This window comes from Adiantum capillus-veneris, chromosome 4, assembly GCF_014529385.1.
Source record: "Adiantum capillus-veneris isolate H3 chromosome 4, ASM1452938v2, whole genome shotgun sequence".
In the NCBI taxonomy this organism is placed as follows: Eukaryota; Viridiplantae; Streptophyta; class Polypodiopsida; order Polypodiales; family Pteridaceae; genus Adiantum; species Adiantum capillus-veneris.
Window position 1 is genome coordinate 83,365,642 of NC_140934.1, and position 25,018 is coordinate 83,390,659.

The window sequence follows — 25,018 nt, forward strand, 5'->3', positions numbered from 1 at the left end:
GAGTGGAACTTTGTGGTAGCAAACATTAGTGCAAGAACCATATGTTCTACTGCGGTGAATCCCTTTTCTGATGGGGTCATGACATGACTAGAGAAGTAAATAGGACACATGAAGAAAGTTTGGGGGTCTTTTTGCATTAATACGGCTCCAAGTGTATCACTTCCTACACCGGGGTTCACATAAAATGGTTCGTCCCACTTAGGGGGTGAAATGGTGGGAAGTGTAGCTAGGATTTGCTTTACCTCGATATATTGCTGCTCATTTTCTTCACTCCATGAGAAGACATCCCTCAGGGTGACTTGTTGTAGAGGGAGAACCACTTGAGATAGCAAGTGAATGAACCTGCTTAAGTATCTTACCTTCTGAAGGAAAGAAACCAACTGCTTAGCTGTGGTGGTGATGACAAAGATACCAGAGCTTGAATCTTGCTAGGGTCAGCCTCAATACCTCTTGCTGAAATTACATGGCCAAGGAGAGTGACTTTGCTTTTACCAATGTGACACTTATCCACATTGAGCTAGCCACGCAGCCTAGTCAGGCCATCATAGACTTTACTCAAATGGAGGGAGCGTGAACTAAAGATGCAAAAATCATCTATGAAAACCCGTATTGATGTTCCAAAGTATGGTTGGAAAACAAAGGTCACATAGCGCTGAAATGTGGCTGGAGCGTTGGTGAGGCCAAAAGGCATCACTCTGTAAGCAAAACATCCCCAAGGTGTTATGAAAGTTTTCTTTTTCTGGTCTTCTTCCGCAATGCTAATTTGAAAGTATCCAGAGTAGCCATCACATACTGTGTAGCGCTCATGACCTGCCACTTCATTGAGAATGTCACCTTGCACTACAAGAGGCTATTCATATTAGCGACGCTCACACAGCGATGCAAAAAAAAAAAATCCCGGCATCGCTATGAGCGTCACAAATTTACTGGGCTAAAAAAAATAACAGAGAGCGCCCAAAAACTCAGATCTCAGATCTGAGTTTTTCGGCACCCTCAAGCAAGGAGCAGGTAACGCTCTCCCTCTACATCTCTCTCTCTCTCTCTCTCTCTCTCTCTCTCTCTTTCTTCTCCACACACACACACACACACACACCACACACACACACACACACACACACACACACACACACACACACACACACACACGAGGAGAGGAAGGAGAGACAGGTATGCTCCTTCCCTCTCCTCACTCTCATGTTCCCTTCCCCTCTTTCTCTCTCCCTCTCTCTCTCTCACAGACACACACACACACACACATACACACACACACATACACACACACACACATAGTGTTTTTTTTTTTTTTTTTTGAGAGAGAGAGAGAGAGAGAGAGAGAGAGAGAGAGAGAGAGAGAGAGAGAGAGAGAGAGAGAGAGAAAGAGTACAAACATAAACAAAAACGCACACACACATACATAAACAAAGAATGCACACACACATTGAGAGAGGAAAAGAGAGAGAGAGCATGCATAAACAAAAAACGCACACATTGAGAGAGGAAAAGAGAGAGAGAACATGCATAAACAAAAAATGCACACATTGAGAGAGGAAAAGAGAGAGAGAACATGCATAAACAAAAAATGCACACATTGAGAGAGGAAAAAAGAGAGAAAACATGCATAAGCAAAAAAACGCACACACATTGAGAGAGAAAGAGAGAGAAACTAATTTAACGTCGTAGGAAACTAATTAAAATTAAAAGACCTAAAGATCTAGCCAACGAGGAGTTGAACTCAAGACCTATTATTCAAGAGGTAAATGGCATAACCAATCTATCATACTTGGCATGGGTGATAGAAAGGTTATACCTTTTATCTCTTTTTATTGGCACACACATCCACACACGCACACACACACAAGAAGAAGAGAGTTATAACGTCGTAGGAAACTATCCTAAAAGACGTTAAAGATTAGGTTAGATGTAGACTTATGTTAAATTAGATTTAGGTTTATTTAAGTTAAATTAGATTAGATTTAGGTTTATTTTTAGTTAGATTGACGTTTATTTACGCTAGATTTAGATTTACGTTATATTAGATTAGATTTAGGTCTCCATAGATTGCAATGCCTGCATGAAGCGGGTGAAGAAAACCCTCAATGGAATATAGGGTATTGCTGCCTTCACTCATGGTGGGCTCCGTCGATCCAAAAGTACTGGTGAAATGTCTTTAGAAGATAGGGAAGAAGGTGGATCTTCAGGGCGGCAAGAGTCACTACATCCCCGACAATGACCATCTAGACAACCTCTAGTCATTCAACAGCAACTTCAAAGTTAGTAACAAGAGCAAGAACAGTCCAAAGGGCCAATTGCTGTCGTCAGATATGGATGGAGATGAGGCAGCGTCACCACCGGAAGTAAACTCTCACATCTTTAGTGATGAGAATGCCAACTCTTGCCGAGTTATGTGAAAAATTATGTGTTAAATCAGTTTTAAGGTTCTTATAATCCCTGTTAGTTTAGTTCTTTGTTTTTAATATAACATAATTTACGTTAGATTTATATTTACGTTATATTAGATTAGACTTAGGTTTATTTAGGTTTACCCACACACACACACACACACACACACACACACACACACACACACAAGAAGAAGAGAGATTTAACATCGTAGGAAACTATCCCAAAAGACGTTAAAAATTAGGTTAGATGTAGACTTACGTTAAATTAGATTTAGGTTTATTTTTAGTTAGATTTACGTTTATTTAGATTTACGCTTATTTACGTTAGATCGAGTCAACGCAAGAATTACTTACGGTTTAGGGTTTAGAGTTAGACGAACAGTAAAAAGATCTACTGTGAAAAGATGTTAAGATGCTCTGAAGTGCTACAGCTAGAGAAGAGGCAAAGGGGTTTTGTCCACTACATGCAGTATCATGTAGACGTGGGTCTGTAGATTTCTTGTACCCACAAATATAGGTATTGACTAATAAAGATGAGATTATAACCCGGTGTTTCTGATCTCCGTGCACCTCTAGACCGAGGTGTGCGGAGATTGGACATGACTAGAGAATGTGAGGTAGAGAGAGAGAGAGAGAGAGAGAGAGAGAGAGAGAGAGAGAGAGAGAGAGATAAGACGAAGAATGCCAATAGAATATTAAAATTGTTGTCTAGGTTATAACATTTTTATCCTCATTATGAGTAGTGACGAGGATGTGGGACCGTCCAACCGAAACACCTATCTCTCAACGAGGGTCTTATGTCCTTGTAATCAATGCAAGCATGTTGTGCGACGGACAAGACGTGTTTCTTTGCAGCACGTTCGCAAATTTGGCAAGTTCGATCCATTTATTATAGATCGAGTTGTTGCCAATTATACCTCGTCGGACTCTGACGATGGCCAACAAGCAGCAATCTTGCAACCCAATAGACGTGTTCGCAGGCGCTTTGGTCAAGCAGCATATGTGAGGCCACAAGATGTAGCCTCTGACAGCTCGGGGGATGATCATGCAGTGCACATTCCCAACGAGGCAATGTTTGAGCCCGAGATTGATGAAATGATCGAGACAATCATGGATTCAGAAAGGCTTATCTATGATGATATGAAAAGTGAAGCCGATACGCCATTGTATAATGGAGCACGTATGTCTAGATTGAAAACACTCCTGGTTCTTCTCAACATGCAGGCAAAGTTTGGATGGAGTGACACTAGCGTCACAGCGCTTTTCAAGTGATCTATTACAATTAGTTTACTTTAATAAAACTCTAAATGTATAATGATCTGATAGATTTTTACACGACTGTATTGTATTTTTATGTTGTGTAGATTGCTTAAAGAGCACATACTACCAGCTGACAATGTGATGCCAGATTCCCGAGATGAAGTAAGAAAGATTTTGCGAAACTTGGGGATGGATTACAATTCTATCCACGCTTGTCCTAATGACTGCATTTTTTCAGAGGGGAATACATAGACATGGAGAAGTGTCCGAAATGTGATTCCGAAAGATATCGAGTAGATCTAAACGGGACAAAAATTCCACAAAAGGTTTTGCGACATTTTCCTCTGCTTCCTCGCATCAAGCATTTCTTCGAATGTAAGTCCATGGCCGCCCTAGCATCATGGCATGAGGAGAATAAATCTTCAGATGGTGTGCTACGAATTCCTGCAGATTGCGCAACCGAGAAACATATAGATGGAACATGGTCAGATTTTGCCAAGGAAGCTCGAAATTTGCGCTTAGGCCTAGCTATGGATGGCGTAAATCCATTTGGTCAAAGATCAACATCTTACAGTGTATGGCCCGTTGTCATCATCAACTACAACATTCCCCCGTGGTTGACTACGAAGAAGGAGCACCTATGGCTAAGCTTGATTTTGCCAGGGCGATATAAAGTGGAGAATATGGATGTGTATCTTCGTCCACTATTGGAAGAGCTACAACAATTGTGGATTGGCATAGAGGTGGTGGATATGAGCCAACACACAGGACGACAGAATGCTTTGATCAGAGGCATTCTAATGTGGACCATGCATGACTATCTCGGGCTAACAGAATGCTCAGGTGATCTATTGACACTCCTCACTCAAACACTGTAAATCTTGTTTTTTCCCATAGTTGATCTATTATCATGTGTATACATACAGGGCTTCAAACAAGCGGATACAGAGCATGTGTCACATGTGGACCTAGACTGAATGCACGTAGGGCGCCCTCACTGAAGAAGCAAATCTACAAAGGTCATCAAGCGTATCTTCCAGAGAATCATGTGTTACGCGACGGCTTTTTGGGAAGAGAGCCACCAAGGATGTTTGCACAAGCATGGTTAGAGTAGAAGGAGATGTGCGATGACGGATTGCCTCCAGGGATGAAGAGACTATCTCTATGGTACGAGTTACCATACTGGCCCCGACTCATGATCAATCACTTGCTCGATCCAACGCACATATTCAAGAATGTGGGTAATCTACTATGGGACCATCTGACCGGCAAGAAAGATACTTTGGGAGCCAGAGTTGACCTTAGAAATGTGGATCGTATGGAGCAATATTGGCCGCAAATAGCGTCTGATGGATCGATAAAACTCCCTAAAGCACCATGGATTTTCACAGGAGCCCAAGAACGCAAAGTAAAAGAGACCATTCGATCTTTGCGGACCCCCACTGGCGTAATGCACTCGCTCCGAACGTGTTTTACTAAAGAAGAAAAGCTTACCGGTTTGAAGTCACACGATTGGCATAAAATGTGTCAGGTACGTTCATAGTGGACTTTAATATCATTGCTGCACATACTTTACAGTTTATTTTACCGGTTGCCATTGAGGGATGTTTGTCTCTCGACATCCGTAACACAATCTACAAACTTGCAAAGCTGGTGCAATGGATCTCACAAAAGGATATCAACGTAGACTCCATACCATTTGCCAAACTAAATGCTGCGGAGCTTGTGTGCATGTTTGAGAAACATTTTCCTACTACCATGCTAACCATTCAGGTGCATCTTCTTGTTCACATAGTTGATGAGGTGGAAATAGCTGGCACAGTTCATTCCAGATGGATGTTCTTCTTAGAACGTTTCATGAAAATGCTTAAGGGATATGTGCGTCAAAAGGCACGTCCGGAGGGTAGTATGGCAGAAGGTTGGTTGGTATTAGAGTTCCTAGTGTACATTGGAGAGTGGCTAGACGGATTTGATAAAGCCCGGGACACGCTATGGCGAACCATAGATGATGAGCGCATATCTGGGATTGTCATGTGCAATCTCGGTGTTGAGAAGAAGATGACGGAAGATCTAGAGGCTAAAATCAACCGATTTTGCATGCTTCACAATCCAGTGATGCAAAAGTGGATTTCACAATATGAGGATGCAAAGCAAGAGCGACAAAGGGCACGAATCGAGTGGAGATGGGGAAGAAGACCACCGATGCACTATCCGACGGTTCTGGAGAGCCTACCAACATTCATGAGCTTAAGATGGTTGCACAACCAATTGAAAAGCGCACAACAATGCGATGACGAAGTGACTGAGGAAGAGTGGGAGTACTCTCGGGGTTGCGCGACCAAGGTAATTTTGCAATGTACGACTAGCTAGTGACTTTATTTCTAAACGTTTGAACGGCCACTCATAATCTTTGTTCGTTGTAGTATAAGTCATACACAGCAGCATGGTGTAAAGGTCGACATTTTAGGGTGGAACGGATCGACAAAAATCGTTTTACTCAAGATTGTGGAATCATGGCAAAATTTAAACAGTCTAGTCGACGACGTTCCTCTGATGCAGATCTTGTGGTGGCGGAACTCACTTACTTCGGCACGCTACAAGAGATTTTGAGGATCGATTAAAGAGGATTTTTTGTCGACTTGTTCGACGTGCAATGGTTCAAGATAATCATGGAGGGTCGCAACGCTACTGTGCGTAGAGGAGAGTCTGGTTTTCTTGAGGTGGATTCTACTAAGAAATGGACTGACCTAAGAGACACTTTCGTACTACCCGAGCATTGTGAGCAAGTAAGTATGTAAATAGTTAACATCCCCCTTTTACAAGTTATGTGCTTGAAAGCTCTCATGTAAGTTATGTGGCTCTGGCAGGTAATATTTCATCCTACAAAGTCTACATCAAACTGGTGGTACGTCATAGAGGTAGCCCCTCATAGTGAAAGGACGTATGAAGGCTACCATGTGCCAATCACAACGACATCAATGGAGGAGATCACAGAAGATGCTCAATCAGAAGCCGCTGCGGTGGTGCCAGACGAGCATCAAGATGCTACTACTCTATATGGGGTGCATGCAGAGGAGCTACAAAATGAAACAGAGGATATGTGTTTAAATGGAGAGCTCTATATAGATATAGGAAGTTATGCTGAGTTATGCGAGGATGAGAGAGAGATCTCTTAAAGCCACAAATATTGTATTTGAACAATTTTGCTCCATGTTGTAAAAGCTCTGGCTCTCTAAGTACCTTCCATGGTGTATAACGCTCTTTTCTACTCGTGCTCACATCTTTTGATTGAAAATTCTGAGTTTTCGACTTGCTTCTTCTATCACTCAATTCATTGCGTCATTGTATTTATATGCGTCCTTACGTCATTGTATTTAATGGTCTTTGCGTCATTGTCTACTCTATTCATTCAATATTAATTTTAAATATTCGTGTGTTTAATGCAAGTATGGATGATGAGGAGTTTCTTTCTTCTTTGTCACCGCAGCAGAGACAGTGGTACGTGGAGCATCATCGCTCTGGCGCATCATCGCGCGTTCCTACTCCATCCGCATCTCCCTCTCTTCCGGAGCATTCAGCGCGCTCCGAAGCTTCGGCGTCGACGAGACAATCTTCACACTCGTCTAGACACTGGCGCTCTAGTGGTGGCAGTGGCGATTGTTGTGGGGATTCCGCCGCCGATGCCTCCACACCGCCTCGTGTTCGACGAGGCTCTTTACCCTCCCCTTCTTTGCCCGCCCCCACACCAGCCACAGCATCGCCATCTACACCAGGTTTTGCACGGTTGACTGTTCCTAGCAGCTACACACCTCTACCTACTCCGCCAGAAGCCACCCCACTCGACACTCCTCGCTTCGGGGCCCAGACGCCGGTGGAGACACCTGACGTCTGTACCCCCATCGACATGCCGCTAGAGACCCCTGCCGGGACACCCAGGTTCACGCGTCACCGGCCAGAGGGCTTGCCTTACTTTGTCGACTTCAACGGCGGCATCATCATGGATGATGACGGCAAGAAGGTGATCTCGCGCATGCGTGGTCTTTGCTCTCAGCTGTTTAGACACTACATACTAAACAAATGGAGTGAAGTACCAAGTGATTTAATAGACAGAGTCATCAGCATACTTCATGATGAGTTTCACGTTACAACATGGGATCAGCACTTCAATGAAGACCTAATGAAGATTCGAATGCGCGAATACTGCAAACACAAGCGTTCCGAAGTGCAAAAAGCAATCAAGCATGGGTGGAACAGGCCAGATTGGCTGGCCAAAGAAGATTGGAAGAATGCGAAGAAAGCAGCGCACGAGAATCCCGACAAGTGGAAGCAACAAAAAGATGCAGCCAGAGCGCGAGTAGAGGCAGGGAGCTCGCACCACTTGGGGAGCGGTGGATGGGCATCATTTGAGGCCGATTTTGTAAGTGTTTTCGCATTGCTCTTTATGTTCGATAGTTTAGGGTTTATGAGTTTTTTAATTCTAACATAATGAAATCTTTGTATGTTTTGACAGTGGTCGATGACAGGACGTGATCCCACACCGTACGAGCGCGAGTACGCAGGCAGGAAGGGCTTAAACGCCTTGATGGACATTCTCAGTTCTCGCGGCGGCATGGTTAGTATTAGGGTTTACTCTTTTCTATTTTTTGTATTGTTTTATAAATGTCGTTATATGTTTATACTTACTGAAAGCTGTCTTATTATCTTTTTTTGCAGAATCGGACAGATACGCTGCTTGGATGCGATGAGACGTCTGACTAGACGACGTCAGTTTAGCCGTAGCTAGATAGCATTAGTTTAGGGTTTCTCATAGCTTATGTATCATGAGACGGATTTTATACGTCTTTTTGAACCATGTATATTATTACATTTGTCACCGGAGTTCATTTTGCCAATCAATTCTTTATGCCTATGATGTTGTACAATTGTCATTATTACATTTGCCAATCAATTCATTTTGCCTATGATGTGTACAATTGTCAATTTTACACTTGTCAATTTTGCAAACAATGCGTCTTGTGGGTGACTATTTTGGGTCTATTATCTACCCTTGCACTTTTTTTAAAAAGTGAATCAAGTAAAATATGGTTGATGGGTGGCAGGGCATTCAATGCCCTGTCACCAAAAAAATTTCTCTCGGGCGTCGCTATGAGCGTCGCTATAGACTTCTGTGTAAACGTCGCTATAACCGTCGCTATGACCATCGCTATAAGCGTCTGTATATAGCGACGCTTATAGCGATGCATATAGCGATGCTCTTGTAGCGACGCTATTAGCGACGGTTTTAGCGACGCCGGGGGTTATAAAAACCCAGTGTATTTCCGTCGCTAACAGCGTCACAAGAGCACACAACCTCTTGTAGTGTTGGAATGGGAGGGAAAAGTGATCCCTCTTTGTGGCTGCATTGAGAGGTTTATAGTCCACACAGACTCTCCACTTGCCATTCTTCTTTGGTGTGACTACTACTAGGGAGACCCATTCTATGTCTTTGACAGGGTAGATGAAACCTGCATGTAACAAATTCCTCACTTTCTTGAGTAGTGCCTCTTGTTGGATTACCCCAAGTCTTTTGAGCTTCTGCACCATGAGTTTACTTCCTTCCTTGAGTTTTATGTGGTGTTGTACTACTGTGATTCCTGTGATCTTATCATAACCCCCAGGAAGGTCACCTAATAAAAATGTAACCTATCACATGAGTTCAACAGAAGGGTATTTAAAGTTTGTGAAACTTACAAAAATATATATACAGAAGGGCATTATTTTTTCAAATTTTTAAAAAAACTTACAGATTTTATGATAAATGGGTATATTATATTCCTAAAAAAATTCACAGATAAGGGGTTTTACAAACATGTCTTGAACGCATGTGATATGGTAGTTTTACACATAGTGAACCCCCCGAGTCATAACCATCAATGAACAATGTAGTGAAGTTACCTAGCATGGAGACATATTCCTTCCTCTCTTCATCGGTTAACTCATTTGAGGCATCCAATGTAACTTACTTGTATCCTCTAAGGATTGCATACCTGATGGTTCCTCTCGGTTTGTCGGGGGTGCTTCAGATTGTGTCAATCTTTTTGGGTCTTTAAGGATGACCCCCATCACTTTGATGCTACTGTCACTTTCTTCAATTGTTGTTGTCTCTTCTCTTGAGGTAAACAAATAGTCTCTGGTGGACTCATTTTCTGAAGCCTCCAAGATCATGTTGCGTTGCTTCCTAGTCCTCGTGTCGTAGAATATGGACTTCCCTTTAGCGTCCTTCATCTGAATTATTCCGGTACTCCAGTCTTGCGTAGCTTCCATAGCCATGAGCCAAGGTCTCCCAAAATGATAGGGTATCCCTCCCCTTTGTGTGGCATGAAAAAAATGTCTACCTCCACTTCTGTATTGAATGCTTTTAGTTTGACCGCATTCACAATGCCTACGTATTTCACTCTTACGTTATTTTCCATTTTGGCTCGGCAGGGTGCCGGCCTGCTCAACCTCTAGACCTAGATACTGCATCATTTTTTCACTCATGATGCATATTTTCAAGCCACCATCTATGTAGACATTCGAGATTTGTTGCCCCTTTATGTGGACATCCATAGTTGGTCGGATGTCGTCGAGATCCCTCCCAGAGATAGCCCCAGCTATCCTTGGTCTTGATTTTCTTATACTTACCATCTTCGTCCATTGCCTCCTCATCCTTGGTGCAAGGTGGAGTAATTGGGGCCAAGTTATCTCCGGGCCCTGCATCAACACATCCTGAACTAAGTCATAGGGTTTAGCATACTCACCTAGTGAGAAATGCACGATGTCTATCTTCCATCGCGGTTTAGCTACCTGCTTGCTAGACTCGGCTTTCCCTTTCATTTTCTCTCCTCTTAATTTGAGAGGATTCTTTGTGCCTGGCACGCTTCACTCCCATGGCATCCACTTCTTCAACTTTTGCTTTCCCTTTGGGCTTCTCTCGAGCAGGTTCTTCTACCTTTGCCTTCCCTTTAGCTTCCAAGCTAATAACACTTACTGCTTGGTTTACAGCAACTGGTGGGGGTAGTGGTGGAATAAGAGGTTGCAGTGGTGGTTGTTGTTGTACAGGTGGTCAAAGGATCTAGACCGGTGGAATTGGCCCTCGTTGCCTAGGTGGTGGTGGTCTTGCCCTTGGCGAAGAGATCTGATTCTGCCTGCCTCCTCTATTGAAATTCTGCCTTCTTCGATGTGGGCAGTAGTACATACCATGGCCGTCTTCCCCGCAATTGTAGCAGTGGTACTCTTGGTTTTTCCTTCATTGTCCTCTTCCTTGTTCTAGATTTTTGATAGATGCATGCCCTTGCTGCACCAGATGCACGGATAAACTCTCGAGTTGGGTAGTGATGCGATCGGGCGGGTCTTGCTGCTTTTCTAATGCCTCTTGTGGTTGGGCTCTATGAACAGCTGTTGCAGTCATTGGGGTTAGTCGGACTGAGCTTGATTCCTCTAACTCGTTGACTCTTGCTTGCATGCGCAGATTCTTGTCTTTAAGGCGGGTTACTTCTACTGCCAACTCATATGTTGCAAGAAACCTTCCCTTCACCTTCTCTTTAAGCAGTGACCACAGGCCAGCAATGAAACGATCCTTCTTTAGGATATTATGTGCTCCTTTACCTTCTTCTAGTGAGGCAACCCATCTCTCCCACAAATCCACAAACTTGGACTCGTAGGTGGCATCCTCTAGTAGACCTTCCTGCTTCAATTCCGTCAGTATAACTGCCATAGCTTCTCCGAGGTTGCGCCTCCACCAAACCTCTTCACAAAGGCAACACGTAACACATCCCATGCATTTTTGGTATCTTGGGACAAGGCATTGTACCAGGACTTGGCCTCTACTTTCATCAGTAGAGGAAACATTTGTAGCCGTGAGGCATCGTTATCCTTGTTGGAAACCACACAAGTGATGTCGAAATCATCTAAAAAGTCGATGGTGAGGTCTTCTCCCTTCTTTCCGTTGAACATGGGGAAGAAACACTTGCCATGGTAGTGACTCAGGAAATTAGAAACTCTGCTTTTTTTAAAATATATTAATGACAGTAGCGGCTCATAGCGGCTTTTTACAGGGTTGGGTACATAGATTAAAACAAGATAAAGATGGAAACATTGAATTAGTAGTGGTAATTCAATCTGGGAAGAATGATAGGGTTTGGGGAGCTAAGGATTTCTCCTAGCACCACAGCACCGAACGAATACGCAATCTTCTGTTGGTAGAAGATCTTCCTATCTACATAAATATTCACATGCATATGCGTAGGAAATCTAAACGGGAACGCTGTTGGCCCATTTTCCATCATGCACAAAGGGTGGAGCACTTACTTATACTCTTACCGTGCCGGTGTTGATGAGTCGACACATCCACAGGTCGTCGTCGCCTTTCATGGGCTCTACCTTTCCTTCGTCGCTCAGCACGTACGGGGTGATGGCGACGCGTCTGACTACACACCGCCTTTTGGCTAGCAGCAATTGCAGATAATTACCATAGTCGGCGCGTTGCATGAACTCTACTCCATTCAGCTGCAACTCATCTCCAGCCCACTGGATTTCACCCGTGGTGGAGAGCTTCTTCAGGATAAGTTGTATGGGGAGAGAAGGGAGACCCTCTACCCATCCTCAAAAATAGCAAGAACAGTAGCCAAACCACTCCTGCCTAGGGCATGGAAATCTTCTCACCACTTCTACTTCAGGATTGTTGAAGTGGACTGGCAGTACGCGCATACGCCGTGCGAATTGATAGATGACCTTCCGCCGCTTAGCATCGAATGAATTTCTCTTTGGCAAACTGGGTACGACCCGCCTTTCCAAACTTGAAGCACTCTCTTGGCTTGATGCTTCTTCCTTTGGGGTCATGTGTTTCCAGACTGGCTTAGCCTTTCCTTACCTTTGGCTCAAGAAGCCCCTTTAGGCCATTTTGGAGTAGAGATATACCTTTCATTGCAGTTTCCTTAGGAAAGAGAGGCCTTACTGTTTTCTTTCCCCCTTTGATATGGACGACTTCCTCGCGGTGAATGTCAATGTAGATGATTTCAGTCCCTTCACTGCCTTCGTTGCTGGTACTCATTGACAGTGTCTTTTGGTTGACAGCAGTGATAGCACTTCATAGACCTCCCACCTGATGCTCTCAATTTGTGGTTAGAACGAGCAACACCAGATGGGGAGCTTACCTCTTGAATACTGACGACACTGCAGCCTGGTACTAGTATTTCAATGAAGACGGCTCGAGCCTCCTTAGTCTCCTCATCTTCCGTCCTCCAGTTAGAGAAATCCTTCAACCATTCGTCCATGAATGATGATGTGCGTTGCTTTCAGCATTGTAAATTGAAGGTTTCTTAATAGCCGTCCTCAGTGGGGGCACTAAAATGACGCGAGAAAAGCGTGACACGAACCTTGATGGCCTCTAAACCGCCGGGAGCCGATGCACGCCGCAAGCTGTTCAAAGTGAAGTGAACAAGGGCGCCACCTAGCTTTGAGCGGCTAGGACATTGACAACAGTGATTTGAAGTATCACGGATTCTATACACACACACACACACACACACACACACAGGGATATGTTGCTCCCCAACTCATTAGCTTTGACGGGGGCAAAGCGCGACACGAACCTTGATGGCCTCTAAAACGCCGGGAGCCGATGCATGCCGCAAGCTGGTCACAGTGAAGCGAACAAGGGCACCATCTAGCTTTGAGCGGCTAGGATGTTGACAACGGTGATCTGAAATATCAGGGATTCTACACACACACACACAAAGAGAGAGAGAGAGAGAGAGAGAGAGAGAGAGAGAGAGAGAGAGAGAGAGAGAGAGAGAGAGAGAGAGAGAGAGAGAGAGAGAATAGACAGGTGATGAAAACCCTCGGGGATGTGAGGGAGAATTATTCTCTTGCCATATTTACAGCAACTTTATTTCCGGCGAGGTGGCACATCATGGTGATAGAGAGATAGAGGGAGAGATAGTGAACCTACTTGGTACGTTCTCTAGAGATGACTCATTGACATGACAACTTGCTAACATGAGTGTGTGTGCATCGACTGTTGGAGTCTAGATGTGGACATAGCTTCCTTTATATCATACAATTTCCAAAGCAACCACTACGCTAAGCCCCTCTCTTGTGATGCAAATGTTGCCAATTCCTCTCACCAGAATACTACCAAGTGCTGACTTCTCATGATGTTATCTCCCCCCCCCCCCCCCAATAGTGACCTCTCAATGCCTTTTTATAGGTGTTGGCTGCTTTAAATTAGGATAATCTGGTGTGATTAGGGTAATCTAATTAGGGGAGACAAAGCAAGGCGGTGGGCCCTAGGTGGTTGACCCTTGCTTTGTCTTCGGAAATATTATAAGGAAAACCTCTAGGTGGGCCTTTGTGACCATAACCTAGAGAGATGAGAATTTACAAATTTGGGATTTTTTACAAGATTTGGTTGAAAGTGGAAAAAAAATGATGACAACCTATGGTTTTTATTGAAGAGGGCGTCGTGGACGCAATGCCGGTGAATGGCAGCCTTGTTGGTGCGTCGGTGTAGCACGTTTATCACTTCAGGGTCGGTCGGGGCATGCCTTCGACGCCTTTGCTTGTTTTGGTGTCGGTGTCGCGAGATTTAGGTTGTCTTCCTTCTTGTCGATGGTGTCGATGTTGTTGAATCCTTTTTTTTTGGTATTTTACCGGTGTGTGCGTATATGAGTGCGTGTGTATGTATGGGTGTGTGTGCGTGAGTGTGTGTATATATATATATGTGAGTGTGCAAGTGAGTGTATGGGTGTATGTATGTGCATATTAGCGTGCGTGTGAACGGGGGGTTATATGTAAATATATATTATATATATATATATATATATATATATATAATGTTTTGGTGGTTTACTGCTGGTGGGAACTGGCAACATGAGTGTGAGTGAGAGAGGGAGAGTGTGTTGGGGGGGGGGGGGGGGGGGGGGGGGGGGGTGAGTGCCATGGGGAGGTGGAGTGTGTGTGTATATTCACAACGCGCCCGCACAAGAGAGAGAGAGAGAGAGAGAGAGAGAGAGAGAGAGTTTTTCGGACTGGCCAGCATGCACCAGGGGTGAGTGGGTGAGGGTGGGGTGTGTGTGTGTGTGATAGAGAGAGGGAGAGTGTATACTCTAATGCGGCACCTCTACAGGCCACAGAGAGAGAGAGAGAGAGAGAGAGAGAGAGAGAGAGAGAGAGAGAGAGAGAGAGAGAGAGAGAGAGAGAGAGAGAGAGAGAGAGAGAGAGAGAGGGTGAATGGCGGGATTTCTGCGGGCAGAGGGCGACATAGTGCGAGTGAGAGAGAGGGTGAGGTGAGTGTCGAGGGAGGGAGAGGGAGATAGAGTGTGTGTGTGGCATTTTTCCACTGCACCCGCACGGGCTGGGTCCGGGAGTTAGAGAGAGAGAGCATGGCTTGGGCGGCCCGTATCTGACAGACGGCGCAAAAGGGGGGGAGGGGTATAGTCAACGAAGGGGGGGGGGGGGTTGGTGTTAGAGAGAGAGAGAGGAGAGAAGAGAGGAGAGAGGGAGAGAGAGGGAGAGAGAGAGAGAGAGAGAGAGAGAGAGAGAGAGAGAGAGAGAGAGAGAGAGAGAGAGAGAGAGAGGTTCCTATATGGCGGCTTTCCACCATGGAAGAGAGTGAGAGAGAGTGTGTGAGTGCGGGGGGGGGGGGATAGGATAGGGAAAGAGTGGCTATGTGGAGGGGAGTGAATGAGAGAGAGAGAGAGAGAGAGAGAGAGAGAGAGTGAGAGGAGAGAGAGAGAGAGAGAGAGAGAGAGGGGAGAGAGAGAGAGAGAGAGAGAGAGAGAGGGAGAGATTCTCTTTTTTTTGCTGCAGGGCCGCTCTCTCAATTGGAAAGAGTGAGTTAATGGGGGCGAAGATAGGGACGGGGGGGGTGTTAGGCTGGTGGTCCACCAGAGTTGGGAAGAAAATAGGGGGGTGGGAGGGGGTATAGGGAGGAGAGTGAGGCTGGGATGTGGACGAGCAGAGAGAGAGAGAGAGAGAGAGAGAGAGAGAGAGAGAGAGAGAGAGAGAGAGAGAGAGAGAGGGAGAGAGGAGAGAGAGATGAGAGAGAGAGAGAGAGGAGGAGAGAGAGGAGAGAAGAGAGAGAGAGAGAGAGAGAGAGAGAGAGAGAGAGAGAGAGAGAGAATATTTGAAAGAGAGAGAGAGGGAATATACAAACTGCATGGCTGCCGGTCAAAGGGGTGTGACAGTGGTATCCTGTCTTATGCGCCCAGTGGGCCAGGTGATGCAGCGGCAGAGTAAGTGAGAGAGAGAGAATTGGAGGAGTCGAGCAGTAGGAGAGAGAGAGGCTCTGTCTTTTGGTGATAATGGAGAGGTGTGGCCAAATTGGTGGCGCCCCGCTAGTGGTTAAGCCTAAAGGGTGGTGAACGGTAAAGAACTTTTCCCTTTTTTTTTCTTTTTTTTTTTGGTAATATGCTCTCCCCTTTTTAGGGTATGGTTCTCGTGGTTGCGGTTTCAAAATCCGGCCGTCAGCATCTATGTACATGCTCTTTTCCCTGTAGGTAAAGTAGATTCTCCTTTGAGGGAACTTCATGTTGGAAGCCATGCCATGAAACCATGGCGCCCCAATGATAACATCCTCATGTTTGAGAGGGGAGATGAAGAAATCCTCTTTGTCCACATAGCTTTGGACATGAAGCTTCAATTTTCCACTTAAGGGAGTAATTGAGATGTGTTGTCCATTGAAATCTCCATTGGATTTCAATGTATCTCCCATCTTGTGGGCTTGTATGCCTAGCTTGGTGGTCAACTCCGTGGATATGAAGTTGTGAGTTGAACCAGGGTATAAACAAAATAAAGGCATCATGCTCTTGTATCTTTTCCCAAGCATAGGAAAGGAGAAATCCTTGGCAATGAGCCTCCTCTTTTGGAGCTTCAACCATAAAGGTCCTAGGCGGCTCATTGCACACATTTCTTTTGGGGAACGCACACTAGGGGACCCCAGACATGAAGCACCGGTTATCTTTGCGATAATGTTCTAGCTCCTCGAGAAATATTCAATTCTTGCCTTTGTAGACTCCTTTCTCCTTAGCTTTATTGTTGTTGATAGAGTTGCCTCGGAAAGAATTTTGAGCATTGTTCTTCCCCTTTGTTTCATTTTAATCTTTGTTTTCCATGGGCTTGACATTCCTTTTAGCTCCTTGTTGGAAATTGATGCACGAAGAAACCATAGTGTTGTGGATTACTTCCGTGATAGGACTAGACCGTTGGGAGTTGACATACTCGGAAATTTCTTCAGGTAATCCCACACATAATTATTGCTTTAGCTCGACAAGTCTATTTTTTAAAAGACAGTAGCCTTGAGATGTAAATCCCAAAACTTTTCCACATATTTGTGGATAGATTCATGGGAGAGAAGCTTCAAACTCTGCCATTCAATAAGCACTTTTTCCTTTGCATCACTTGCAAGGAATTGCTTCATAATGGAAACTCGTAGAGTTTTCCATGTCTTTGGGGCTTCGCCATTGCCATGAAGGCTAGCCCACCATTGACAAGTAGATTTTTGGAAGTGCATAGCTACATGATGTAGCTTGGAGGACTCCGTGAAGCCCTCGTCTCCAAAAGCCGCATCAAATTGTCAGATGAAGGCCAATACTTTGTCAGTAGCACCAAAACTCGTAGTAGAGTTTTCCATGTCTTTGGGGCTTCGCCATTGCCATGAAGGCTAGCCCACCATTGACAAGTAGATTTTTGGAAGTGCATAGCTACATGATGTAGCTTGGAGGACTCCGTGAAGCCCTCGTCTCCAAAAGCCGCATCAAATTGTCAGATGAAGGCCAATACTTTGTCAGTAGCACCAAAGGTGCCATCATAGGTGAGAAAATAAATACTCTTTCCTCCCTCTTTGAACTTCTTGAGCTTTTGGGACCTTCGCCATGCAGAGTAAGATATGCGATGTCCTCCCCTCTTGTATTCTCCAAGAGAATAGCTATTGCTTTCGTCGGAAGAGAAGGAAGGTGAAGAAGAGGGTGACCTCTTTCTTACCCTTTTCTTCCTTGGTTTCCTCTCTTCCCTTTTGAAGTGACGAGGAGAAGGACTGTGGGTTGACCGTTTCCTCTTGGGAGAAGTGGGGGATCGTCTAGACCGCCGTCTTCGTGGAGCCACATCTTTGGAGGAACTTAGGGATTCACTTCTTTCTCATTCGTTGGACTCCTCCTCTCTTATGGGAGAGAGTATTATTTTGGGAGTCTCATTGAGAGGCCTCATAAGCTCTCTCTCCTCTTGGAGAGGAAAGGAAGTCCCATAACGCGAAGTTGTTAAGTAACTTTGGCTTGCAAAGCAGGGTTTTCCATAGCTTGTTGCAACCTAGTAACAAGAAAATTAACAAATATGGGGGCATCATCATTAGCACTTTCATGTGCAAGATCAAAGTTATCAATGTTCATTCTACTCTCTTAGTCAATGGTGTACCCCAAACTAAGTCCTTCTAAACAAGGATAATAGATCCTTGTCCCACTTACCCTATTGTAATAAACAAGCCCAACCTTTCATGGACAACTTAAGGAACTCTCTTCTTAAGCAAGAAAAGAGAAACCAATAGCTCTGATACCAATGTAATGGAAATGGGCTATGAACTTTGAGAATATCGAAATTAGGAGAATTAAAGAGGGAATTTTTGTGAGACTACTATGAGAACATAGAGGGTGAACTTAATTAGAGGTAGCAACATAACCGTTATAATTAATTAGGGTGAACTTAATTAGCATCCCCTCTAGACTGAGGTCATCGATTGAGTAGGAGAATTAAGATAGGTGTGGGTACTCAAATACTGCAAGCACCAAAAAATAAGATCTTGTTGAAAGCATAGCATTGTAGCCCTTGTAACAATGGAAAACATAAAGCACACTAGATGCATGCATACCTTTTGATGAATTTTTTGACACCTTTGAGTTGGATGTAGAATCCTTGAGGCTGCCAAGCATAGACCACGATTTGCTTCTCTTTCCTAGTTTATTAGGTGGATTGATTTGATCTTAAAGCATAAGTTTTGGCTTTTTTTTTCAAGTTCATGTGGCTTAGTAAACCGTGGGCAGGTGGGTTCATTATGCAACCCATGCAAAGAACGAGAATAAGGGCTAATGCCAATAGAGAAGCTTGAGTAGAGTGGAAATACAAAACCAAAACATGCAATAATGACATGCATGGGGAGAAGCTCAAGTAGAGATTAGGTTTTACCCTTCAAATCCACTAGAGCTCCTCATGAGGAAGAACGTGAGCGCACCCATGTGGGAAGTTTTCAGTGGGAATGCAAAAACAAGACATGATGAGAAGGACACCACCCCACCCCTCCCTACAATAAGTGGTCTACAATTTAATATTCAAACTAGTGGACCACTAACCTTTTAAAATTACCCTTTTCTTTTTAAATACATCACATTTTTCCTTCCAAAGTAGTATTTAAGAGGTACCCTCTAAAAGTGGAATAGTGGTACCAACAATACATGCTTTCACCCAGAAATTTGTAGATCAATAACCGTAAGCAATAGAATCACTATCAAAATATACATCAATAGAAAATGGTGCATAACCCATAGTCTATAGCCAGAATGAGCATACTCTATAACTTGACCACTATCACCAAAACAATTGCCATCAAAATGGGATACAACCTAACAAAGAATTATAGACAGTGGGTCCATCAAAGCCTACCGACAAAATCCTCCAAAGTCATCATCCTAGTATTCAAGATTTCTGGGACAATCTTGTGTTTACGACATCTGTGTTGATGTTTTTAGACTTATACTTGTACACAAAATAACATAACAGGTCAAAAGAGAGTTGGCTTTGGACTAATGAAAATGATTAACACAAAAACAACTCATTCTTTGATTCATTTTTGTACATCTTAGTGAGCATGAGATATTATTCTCATGTTTTTTACATAAGAGAGTGAAGAACAACCTATTCTAAAGTGAAAGAGGCTAGGTTCGATAGTGATGGATAGCAGCTTAGCCAAAAAAGATCCAAAGTAAAGATAAAGTCCTCACATGCATCCATATAAACAAGAAAAAAGATTTGTTAGCCTTGAATACATATTACAGGTGTCAACAAACCTATCAGTTGTCATCCATGTCCTACTTAAAATCTTTTCAGCTTATACCTACTATCCATGTAGTATTAAATATCAACAAGTATCCATTCTCAAAACAATAAGACACATATGAAAGTGACATGTGTGTGTGTGTGTCCGCCCTAAACCAAGCACCATACTCAATGAGTCGGTAGTAGGCCCATTGAGTATGGGCCTATTGCCTCGTCAAGTTGATGAGAATAGAATAGTCAAGTCCTGAAACCAAAGAGCTATATCATATCAAAAAATCCATGAGTCTCATCAAAGCTATAAGTGACAATGTTGACAGAGAAGACTATACTCTAGTTGGAGTCTTAAGTCTTTGTCAGCTAGTAGAGAATAATATGGATGTTGTTTATAGTTAGTTGCAGAAATCTTCTATGCTTTAACCAGTTTCTATGGATAGTCCTCAAACAAATTGCCTATCCAAGAGTAGTTTGTTTATAGGTAAAATGTTCCTAAAATCATAAGAATCAAAATAACTACACAAGGGTAAGTGATTTTAATTTAACTTACAATCTAAAACCAGTAGAGTCAAAGACCACTACAAGAGGTACTTCACATTAGCGACGTTCAAAATTGAAAATCCATGGCGTCACTATTCTATTTGTTGAATAGCAACGCTCAAAGCGACGCTCAAAGCGACTTCAACAGGGGTAAAAAATAAACTGGGAGCCCTAGAAACTGAGATCTCAGATTTGCGTTTTTGGTGCTCAAGTGAAAGAGGTAACCTACACTCTCCCTCTCTTTCTCTTTCTTTCCCACACACACACACACACACACACACGAGGAGAGGAAGAAGAGCCAGGTATGCTCCTTCCCTCTCCTCTCTCTCATGTTCCCTTCCCCTCTTTCTCTCTCTCTCTCTCTCTCCCTCTCTCTCTCTCTCTCTCTCTCTCTCTCACACACACACACACACACACCACACACACACACACACACACACACACACACACACACACACATTGTGTCTTTGAAAGAAAGAGAGAGAGAGAGAGAGAGAGAGAGAGAAAGAGAGAGCACATGCATAAACAAAAAACACATAGACACACACATGCATAAACAAAGAATTCGTACACACACATTGAGAGAGGAACAAAGAGAGAGAGAGAGAGAGAGAGAGAGAGAGAGAGAGAGAGAGAGAGAGAGAGAGAGAGAGGAGGAAACAAACAAATAGAGAAAGAGGGAGAAAGAGAGAGAGAATAAAAAACCAAAGAGAGAGGTAAGGGGAGAAAACAAAGAGAGAGAGATTAGGTTAAGATTTAAAGGGGATAATAAATTTGTGAGATTTTCATTTAGAGTTTTCTATAAAAATTTAGAGCTTTTTTAATTTGGAAAGCCCCATGCTTCCTATACAATATCGCCAAAGTAGAAAGTTAATTCATATATTTTTTTAAGCTTCTTAAATTTTGTTACATGACCAAAAATATAATAGATAGGACCTAAAAGGTGTCACACATGATGAAAATTACAATGGAACAAAAGTTTAATCGAGCAATATCCAAATGTATGACATAATGGGATATCAAGAAGATTCCTATAAGGAGGAGAGAATCTCCATAGCAAGATTTTGAAGGTCTCTTGGAAACTTTTCTTCCAATCAAAAACTAGTGGAGAAATGAGTGTGCTCAATCTACAAGGATGGTTGATAAGATGGTAGAAAAGTGGATATTCATATCCATGAAGTTTGATTACTCTAGTCATTTCTAGTAAAAATAAAAACTCATCCAATTTTTGTACAGGAGGACAAAGCATGGAAAGGTTTATCCTTGAAGGAGATTTTCATCTCCAAAAAGGTTAAGCAAGGTGGCTCATCTTTAAATTCTAGAAATGTGGGAAGGCTAGAATTCCATCAAAGAATCCTTGAAGTTTCCCAAGGACATCAGTTTTGACTATCACTATCCTTTGCAAACGTGCTACATGCTTAAGCTCAAGATTGAAATAATGTCTCATACATGCTTCAAGAGAGGCATATAGATACAACCATTGGCTTAAGAATATTGAATTGGTTGATGTTTTTAATTTGTCACAAAGGGACCAATAACTTGTTCAATGTAGTTGGCATGAAAGCAGTGAGCTCTTCAAATAAGCCACTCACACAAATTGTAGATCTTTAATCAAAGATACTTCATTGGGAAATACAAAAGATTCAGTATATAAGAAACTCTCCTACAACTCAAGAATCAACACTTTGCCCAAAGAAAGACTCGACAAGAAATGGTAGTTCTATTAGAGTCTCAAGCGATGGAACAACATGATCAAATGCCTATGGGCCTATTCCACAAAAATTAAGCATAGTATACTATATGAATCATCATTCTTCATCAAGGGATTTGGACAAGGGAAAAAGCCAACATGTTTTACATTGGCAATGGCATGTGCCCAAGATGCTCTTCTACAGTAGAGTCTTTACAACACGTACCTGTTTCATGTCAAGCTAGCTCTCATATGTTGAGAAAACTTCAAAAATCACCTCTCCCTCCTTTTTTTTTTTGAATATGGAGAAGTCTCTACTTGTGGTGGTAGACTTTGTACTCATAAAATGTTGCTCTACATGAAAACTCCTTTTAAGATTAAACTCACCTATTCTTGTGAGACCTCAAAAGAGAAGCTTAACATCTAGTGTCTTAAATTAAAGATATATCTACTCATTCCCCCTCTCAATTTCATGAAAATATTAAGTGGTAGCAATGGCTACCTGTATGGCCAGATGTTTCTCTTCTGTTAGGTTGCTGATGCTAGAAGGCTCTATTTAGTTTTTCGGTCTCCCCCACCATTCTTGTGTGATCTCAAAAGGGAAGCTCAACACCAAGTGTCTTAAATGAAAGATAAATTTACTCTTCCCCCTCTCAAATTCACAAAACTATTAAGTGGCATCAATGACTACCTTGTATGGCCAGACGTTTCTCTTCTATCACGGTGCTAATTCTTGAAGGATGTATCTAGTTAGGTTGGTCTCCCCTCCTTTACCTTTAATGCCTTTTCTTTGCTGGGACTACCTCATTCCCTACCTATGCAATTTGATGTAATATTTTTATTTCTACACTCCTATTAAAAAGAGCATAATGCATTTTTTAAAATGCACTTACATAAAAAACATTACAAACAGAGCATGGAAACATCTTTTTAAAAAGAATTGAGAAAAAAATTCTTGAATCTACTTGTGACAACACCATAGACTTATAGACTTGGACAAACCTTTATTGGAGTGAATGTTTTTTTTCAAACTCTTGAAGATTTTGTTTTAGCCCTTCGTATGCAAATTTCTAAGGGTCCGCTAGATTTTGAGTGTTTAACACTAGGTTGGTAATGGGACACTTTTATGTCCTGTTAAGTGACCATTTTCCTTGAATTATGTCAAGAGTTTCAAAATGGATTTTGAGGTGCTATCTATCTAGAAAGTTGTCTCATGAGCTGAAAAAAAAATCGACATTTTTTTGGAATATCAATTCTATCTTTAACCTTGTCCTTGCACAACATTTCACAACCTAAACTGTGTGAAAAAACGGGTCCTGTTTTTGGCTTTTTTCAACTTTTTGCAACTATACCACTCTAGAACTCATGTTTATAAGGTCTATAATGCTAGAGAACTATCTTTAGTAGTCCTCAACATGTCCTGATGCTTCTAGAGAGAAATAAATGTTAAAGTTGTAAGTTATGACCAAATTACAAAAATTATCAAATCCTATTTTTTAGCCAATTTTAGCACTTCTATGATTTTTTTGGTGGCTTTTATGATATCCAAATGCAGTTTTGATTTTCTATGTCGCATATTGTAACATAAAGCTAACATTCCTTGAGTTTTGGGACACCTAATACCCTATTTTGCATAGTAGACAATGATGGTTGATTTTTTCAATTATAGAAGAAAACGAAACATTCTAGTATATCAAGTATAGCTTTTTCAATATTGTTAGTTTCTTGTGACAACTACATGCATTTTGTAGGTAGTAACCATATCTCATCATAAGGATCAAATTTGGATAGATATTGAATAGTTTCTATGGGATTCTACAACTCATAATGTTGAACCCAGTTTTTTCATGTTTGCTGTATTTAGCACTTCATCTTTGTCCCCAAGATTCCCCTTGGTAAGAGATGTATTATTCTTTTGACATGCTCCATGGCTCCTTATGAACCTAAAGGACAATAGGGAACTAAGAAAACATGCATATATTATTTGTATTGAGCGTGGCTATAGAAACTTTGATGATAGGTTTGCAGAATGGTAAAAATTCAACTTTTTTGTACCTATTTCTTTTGGCAAAACAAAAAATAGTGAGTGAGAAGCAATCATATGTTCTAATCACCAACCCATTGAAGTTAAGCAGGGAATTTATCTCAAGTCCTACAAAAATCCCTAGTCTTATTTTTATGCAACAAAACGTAAGAAATGACTGTTTTGATGAAAATGTACTGGTCCATCAACTTTGGAGGCTTGGTGTGACCAAAAGATGAGAAATTTTACAAATTTCTTATTTTTTCCATGTGTAGTAGGCCTTGAACTATAACCTCATGAAAGGATTTTACAAAATGTGTGGATCTACTATGGTTTTGGAGGTTTTTTTCAAAACCCTGAAAGGACACTTTATGTCCTGTTAGGTTACCAACCTAGTGTTAAGGATGTTATAAAATTGAAATATACTAGAGGCAGGTTGAAATTTTATATTAGATTGATTTGATAAGAAAAAAGACTCTACCTTTAAGTGGTATGTTAGAAATTGACTCATTGATCTTAGGTATATTATAAATGAGAATTCTTACAAGCTCATAAAATTTAAGAATACAAAAGAGTGAGGGTGGAATGAGACACGCACACACATGTATATCATGTGCATGTGCACGCGTGCACACACACATAGTATACAAAAGAGGGTGGAATGGGACACTCACGCACGCGCACACACACACACACACACACACACACAAAGAGATTTAAATGGTTGTGAGAACCTGACTACAATAAAGGTTAGTTGAGATAGAGATGTTAAAAAATGAGGCTAGTTCTAGTGGTGAGGTACTATTTTCAATAGAGCTAACTAGTGGGTGGTCAAGCATATCATGTGATGCAATGGGAACTTAAGAATGAGATGTACAAGTTAGCATTAGGAAAATTTTGAGCTCATTTTTGGGCCTTTCAAGGGTGCCACATCATCAAAGTTGCACAAAAGAGAGCAAGCCGATAAACCCCCAAAAATATTACTCAAAACCCCATGATATCACAGATCATTGGAAAGTTCTTAAAAAGCAGATTCTAAAGAGACAAGGT